The 7,139-nt window shown below is 47.6% G+C and overlaps 1 pseudogene; it reads left to right on the top strand.

The window, feature by feature from the left end:
* The first annotated feature begins 3,600 nt into the window (after positions 1-3,600).
* Positions 3,601-4,933, top strand: LOC141258575 (uncharacterized; annotated as a pseudogene).
* Positions 4,934-7,139: the final 2,206 nt, after the last annotated feature.

Genomic DNA, 7,139 nt, shown 5'->3' with positions numbered 1-7,139 from the left:
TAGTTAGAATTTTGAGACTCTAGGTATTCCTCAGTGTCAGGAATATTATAAAATATTAATGTCAGGGAGAGATTAACAGAATATTAGCCCTTCTCCCATGCCCTCTGCTGTAGTGTTTGTCCAGAGATGACAATCATACAGTGTCTAATGCAAATTATCACCACTTGTCAGCACCGTCTGTCCCATTTTCCTCAGCACAAAAGCCCCAATTAGTCCACGCCTGGTAAATAGTTTATGCAAATACGACCAGCCAAGGAGTGTTATAACTTCATTAGGAAGTAAGTATCTTGTCCCTGAAAGACGCAGGAGGTAATTAAAACGCAGGCTTGCACTAATTTGCATGTAACTGTTGAAGCTGCTTCCGAGCTTCAAAGGGGAATTTGCAGACATGATGACTCCGATATGAATTATGAGATATTATGAGTTCCAAACGTCCGGCAATAACGAGACCCAAATGTGTAGTGACCAAATCAGCCCAGGAATGTGTAGGTACCTTTCCAGGGCTGTAACCAAAATCCGGGAGCTGCAGCGCAAAAACACCAGAATAGCAGACTGCAGCTATGCGAAGTGTGATATCAAAATAAAGATAAAATCATAAGGGAAAAAATGGCGTTGTTTGCAAGCTTCTGGGATCAACGAGCGATGAGTTATCGCAGAAGTTAGCGCTTCTAATAAAAATGTACAGGCTGGAGACCGACCCACATGATGTCACCACAAGGGGTATGTGGCCAGATCTCACCTGAGGTATAAAAGAATCTATGGAGAAGACAGGAGCACTCATTGCCAGGGGGGGATAAGAATTATAAGCAACGGGTCCTGTTCAATAACAGCATATTCCAACTGGAGTGCCCCTCCTCCACCTATATTGAGTTGACGCAGCGAACTTTATAGTGTAAGTTTCACATTTTTTATCCTGTTTTATTTTATGCAACTGCGTATGTATTTTAATGTCCCTCTTGTAACAACCTTGTATATATTTTTCCTAAACACTGCCTCCCTTTTGGATTAAATATAAAATTTAATAGTTCTGTTTCTTTTGTTCTGTAATCGTTCCCTTCCCCGAAGCCATATACGCTACCAAAACGCAGGCATCCGGCCAGGCCTGTATTATATTTAAAACTCGGCCGGTGGTGGCAGAGAGTATTAAAAATTGGGCTATCGTGGAGCTGACAGCGACCGTACAGAGGGCATTAAACACGGATTCCAGGCTGTGGAACCCAGGGTGTTGAGCCATACGCTCACTTGTCGCTTACCGATACCTACGTAGAGAGTAGTCTGGATCGCGTGCTCGTGACTCCGGACGAAATACGGACAGCGTGACGGCACGGTGAGATATTGTGTGATCTCCCCGGTGTCGTCCTGACTGTGTGTGGGTGGAATCCCTGACAAATTGGTGGCAGCGGTGGGATACTGTGTGATCCTGCCGGTGCCGTCCCTGACAAATTGGTGGCAGCGGTGGGATACTGTGTGATCCTGCCGGTGTCGTCCTGACAAATTGGTGGCAAGCGGTGGGATATTACAGAATATCAGTGGCTGGATTGAGCAATCATTCCTGTCACTGAAAACTTGCACGGTTCTTGCGAGAATTCTGTGCAGAGTTTTAAGAAATCAGGCTCAGTGTTTCAATATTTTTTTTTTATCTGGGACATTACTATACAGTACAGACCAAAAGTTTGGATACACCTTCTCATTTAAAGATTTTTCTGTATTTTCATGACTATGAAAATTGTACATTCACACTGAAGGCATCAAAACTATGAATTAACACATGTGGACTTACATACTTAACAAAAAAGTGTGAGACAACTGAAAATATGTCTTATATTCTAGGTTCGTCAAAGTAGCCACCTTTTCCGTTAATGACTGCTTTGCACACTCTTGATGAGCTTCAAGAGGTAGTCACCGGAAATGGTCTTCCAACAATCTTGAAGGAGTTCCCAGAGATGCTTCACACTTGTTGTCCCTTTTGCCTTCACTCTGCGGTCCAGCTCACCCCAAACCATCTCGATTGGGTTCAGGTCTGGTGACTGTGGAGGCCAGGTCATCTGGCGTAGCACCCCATCACTCTCCCTCTGGGTCAAATAGCCCTTACACAGCCTGGAGGTGTGTTTGGGGTCATTGTCCTGTTGAAAAATAAATGATGGTCAAACTAAATGCAAACCGGATGGAATAGCATGCCGCTGCAAGATGCTGTGGTAGCCATGCTGGTTCAGTATGCCTTCAATTTTGAATAAATCCCCAACAGTGTCACCAGAAAAGCACCCCCACACCATCACACCTCCTCCATGCTTCACAGTGGGAACCAGACATGTAGAGTCCATACGTTCACCTTTTCTGCGTCGCACAAAGACACGGTGGTTGGAACCAAAGATCTCAAATTTGGACTCATCAGACCAAAGCACAGATTTCCCCTGGTCTAATGTCCATTCCTTGTGTTCTTTAGCCCAAACAAGTCTCTTCTGCTTGTTGCCTGTCCTTAGTAGTGGTTTCCTAGCAGCTATTTTACCATGAAGGCCTGCTGCACAAAGTCTCTTCTTAACAGTTGTTGAAGAGATGTGTCTGCTGCTAGAACTCTGTGTGGCATTGACCTGGTCTCTAATCTGAGCTGCTGTTAACCTGCTATTTCTGAGGCTGGTGACTCAGATAAACTTATCCTCAGAAGCAAAGGTGACTCTTGGTCTTCCTTTCCTGGGGCGGTCCTCATGTGAGCCAGTTTCTTTGTAGCGCTTGATGGTTTTTGCAACTGCACTTGGGGACACTTTCAAAGTTTTCCCAATTTTTCGGACTGACTGACCTTCATTTCTTAAAGTAATGATAGCCACTCGTTTTTCTTTACTTAGCTGCTTGTTTCTTGCCATAATACAAATTCTAACAGTCTATTCAGTAGGACTATCAGCTGTGTATCCACCAGACTTCTGCATAACACAACTGATGGTCCCAACCCCATTTATAAGGCAAGAAATCCCACTTATTAAACCTGACAGGGCACACCTGTGAAGTGAAAACCATTCCCGGTGACTACCTCTTGAAGCTCATCAAGAGAATGCCAAGAGTGTGCAAAGCAGTCATCAAAGCAAAAGGTGGCTACTTTGAAGAACCTAGAATATAAGACATATTTTCAGTTGTTCCACACTTTTTTGTTAAGTATATAATTCCACATGTGTTAATTCATAGTTTTGATGCCTTCAGTGTGAATGTACAATTTTCCTAGTCATGAAAATACAGAAAAATCTTTAAATGAGAAGGTGTGTCCAAACTTTTGGTCTGTACTGTACGTGTAGCAGTTGCATCCCCTCCCTTCTCTTGTTTTTCTGTCCTATCTTTTATTTGGCAATAATGGCTACAAGTGGAGAGCCCTGGTATCACCAGCAGACGAAGACCACTATCACTGCCATCCGTGAGCTGAGGCAGATTGACCCCACGGGCAAAAGCAAGGTCCAAATGATTGCTTAACTGTTGCACGGTGATGCAGAGCCTGTCCGACAGCAGAGCCCTGATTTTGGGGCGGCCAGCCAAGGCCCGGATGGCGCTGCTGCAGGGGTCCCACCTGTGATTGCCAGCCATACCCGCAACCAGGGTAGTGTGGACCCCCACCTGCAGATGGCCTTGGAGCAGCTCGCCGCAGATGATCATGATGGATGACTACAGCTGATCCTGAAATTCCGGGAGCGAGCAGAGCAAAGGGCCCAAGCTGACCGAGAGGCTGCTGAGCGACAAGCTGAACGACAACACCAGATGGCGCTAGCCCGGATTCAGAAGGAGTCAGCCTCTACGCAGACCCGTGAGTCCAACACTGCCAGCTGCTTTAAAACCCCGTCCTGAGCACTACCCTGTGATGGAAAAGGATGGGGACTTGGACACATTTCTGCGAGGCTTTGAAAAGGCCTGCAGGCAGTATCAGCTGCCCACCGACCAGTGGGCAAGATATTTAACTCCAGGGCTCCGAGGAAAAGCCTTGGAGGTGTTCGCTTCCCTCCCTCGAGAACAAGATGGAGACTCTGAGGCCGTCAAGCAGGCCCTAATAAAAAAGTACCAGCTGACTCCGGAGGTTTACCGGAAGAAGTTCAGAGCCCTCCAACGTGGACCACATGACACCTACAGCGATGTGGTAGACGGGCTCAGAACCAACTTTGAGCAGTGGATCCGAGGACTGTCAGTCACCACCTTCGAGGACCTGAAGGATCTGATGGTGAAGGACCAGTTTTCTCATCTTTGCCCAGTGCAAGTGAGACAGTTTGTGCTTGACCGGGAGCCGAAGGAAGCCGCCAAAGCTGCCCAGATTGGGGATACCTATGAAGCCAACCGCACACCAGAGGTGCGGAAGTCAGCCACCACCAGCTGGAAAGGGGGTAAGCCGACAACCACCCCCAGTGTTCCAGCCAGCCGGCCCTCAGTGGGTCCTGCCCCTTCTTCCAGAACCTGGACTGCATTTGACTCCCGTAAGTGCTTTACTTGTGACCAAATGGGTCACATCAGCCTTGTCTGCCCGGAGAGACAGAAGATGAACCCCACACCTGAGGCCCCAGGGCCTACTGCAGCCATTCTTTTTGTGGGTGGGGCGGTTAACCGGGCCCGGGAGAACTTACAACCCGTTACCGTGGGAAACACAGTCACTGTTGGCCTTAAGGACACTGGCGCAGAACGTACCCTGATCCGCCCTGAGTTTGTGTTACTAGAGGAACTCATTCCTGGGAAGACCCTGACTGTCACCGGGTTTGGGGGTGTCCGCCGTCCCATACCGATGGCCCGAGTTTTCCTGGACTGGGGTGCGGGGAGGGGGTTAAGGGAAGTGGGGGTGTCGGAGAATCTCCCCACTAATGTGCTATTGGGAACTGATCTGGGACGGATGGTTGCCCGATACATTCCTGACAACCCTCCCAGATCTGATCTGTCATGTAATGCCACTGTCATAAAATGTGAATGTGATGTCTAATAAAAGTGTGTGTTGTGGTAAAGGGGAACTCAGACACCTCACCCCGCGGGGTGATGCTGCTGAGGATCCCCTAAAGCGAGCCAGTATAAGTGCTAGGGGCAAGGGGAGCAGGCACGGACACCAGGAAGCAGGTCGTCCCGTGCAGGTGACCAGTGTCACACCAGATGGTGACATGGTCGGTGGCAGCAGCCCCATGACTAGCACGGCTCCAGAGGTGATGTGGAAGGATGGGGAGAAACACGGGGATCATAGGGAAAGTGGTCCCGTGCCGACGACCAGTGTCACGACGGACTGTGACATGGCCGGTCATAGCTCCCCCCCTAGAGAGCACAGCTCCCAAGGTAAAAGAGGTGGCAGGTAAAAAGGTTGGCCACATAACCGGGCAAGGTAACAGATAAGTGTGTCCCCTTGTCTGTCAAGAGAATAGGAAGAAGGTACCCATAGCCTGTCAGAGGTGTGGGGAAAAAGTATCCCAAACAGGTCAGGGTGATCGGAAAGCTGGACCCTCAGATTGGTGGGCAAATGGAGCTACAGCTGGTCGGATCAGCAGGAAGGGTGGGCCAGGAGGTGGGCTAAAGAGGCGATCTGTAAATCACCGCTTATGCCACCTCAAAGAGGGGAGGATGTCAGGAATATTATAAAATATTAATGTCAGGGAGAGATTAACAGAATATTAGCCTTTCTCCCATGCCCTCTGCTGTAGTGTTTGTCCAGAGATGACAATCATACAGTGTCTAATGCAAATTATCACCACTTGTCAGCACCGAGCTGTCCCATTTTTCTCAGCACAAAAGCCCCTATTAGTCCACGCCTGGTAAATAGTTTATGCAAATATGACCAGCCAAGGAGTGTTATAACTTCATTAGGAAGTAAGCATCTTGTACCTGAAAGACGCAGGAGGTAATTAAAATGCAGGCTTGCACTAATTTGCGTGTAACTGTTGAAGCTGCTTCCGAGCTTCAAAGGGCAATTTGCAGACATGATGACTCCGATATGAATTATGAGATATTATGAGTTCCATACGTCCGGCAATAACGAGACCCAAATGTGTAGTGACCAAATCAGCCCAGGAATGTGTAGGTACCTTTCCAGGGCTGTAACCAAAATCCGGGAGCTGCAGCGCAAAAACACCAGAATAGCAGACTGCAGCTATGCGAAGTGTGATATCAAAATAAAGATAAAATCATAAGGGAAAAAATGGCGTAGTTTGCAAGCTTCTGCGATCAACGAGCGATGAGTTATCGCAGAAGTTAGCGTTTCTAATAAAAATGTACAGGCTGGAGACCGACCCACATGATGTCACCACAAGGGGTGTGTGGCCAGATCTCACCTGAGGTATAAAAGAATCTATGGAAAAGACAGGAGCACTCATTGCCAGGGGGGAATAAGAATTATAAGCAACGGATCCTGTTCAATAACAGCATATTCCAACTGGAGCGCCTTTCCTCCAACTATATTGAGTCGTCGCAGCGAACCTTATAGTGTAAGTTTCACTTTTTTATCCTGTTTTATTTTATGTAACTGCGTATGTATTTTAATGTCCCCTTTGTAACATCCTTGTACATATTTTTCCTAAACACTGCCTCCCTTTTGGATTAAATATAAAATTTAATAGTTCTGTTTCTTTTGTTCTGTAATCGTTCCCTTCCCCGAAGTCATATACGCTACCAAAACGCAGGCGTCCGGCCAGGCCTGTATTATATTTAAAACTCGGCCGGTGGTGGCAGAGAGTATTAATAATTGGGCTATCGTGGAGCTGACAGTGACCGTATGGAGGGCGTTAAACACGGATTCCAGGCTGTGGAACCCAGGGTGTTGAGCCATACGCTCACTGGTCGCTTACCGATACCTACGTAGAGAGTAGTCTGGATCGCGTGCTCGCGACTCCGGACGAAATAAGGACAGCGTGACAGCACGGTGAGATATTGTGTGATCTCCCGGGTGTCGTCCTGACTGTGTGTAGGTGGAATCCCTGACAAATTGGTGGCAGCGGTGGGATACTGTGTGATCCTGCCAGTGCCGTCCCTGACAAATTGGTGGCAGCGGAGAGATACTGTGTGATCCTGCCGGTGCCATCCCTGACACTCAGCTATATAGTTGTTTGTCATTTCCAGTTGTTCATTTATTATTATGTTACAGGCATTTTCGGTATAACAACTCTTTTTTGAAAATAACCCTAGAACGCATGACCATAAAAATGGCTAAG

Source organism: Phyllobates terribilis, unplaced genomic scaffold, assembly GCF_046119375.1.
Source record: "Phyllobates terribilis strain yellow unplaced genomic scaffold, ASM4611937v1 Scaffold_3__8_contigs__length_932513732, whole genome shotgun sequence".
NCBI classification, from domain to species: Eukaryota; Metazoa; Chordata; class Amphibia; order Anura; family Dendrobatidae; genus Phyllobates; species Phyllobates terribilis.
The sequence above is the reverse complement of the archived record's forward strand: the minus strand, read 5'-3'. Positions and strand labels throughout refer to the sequence as shown.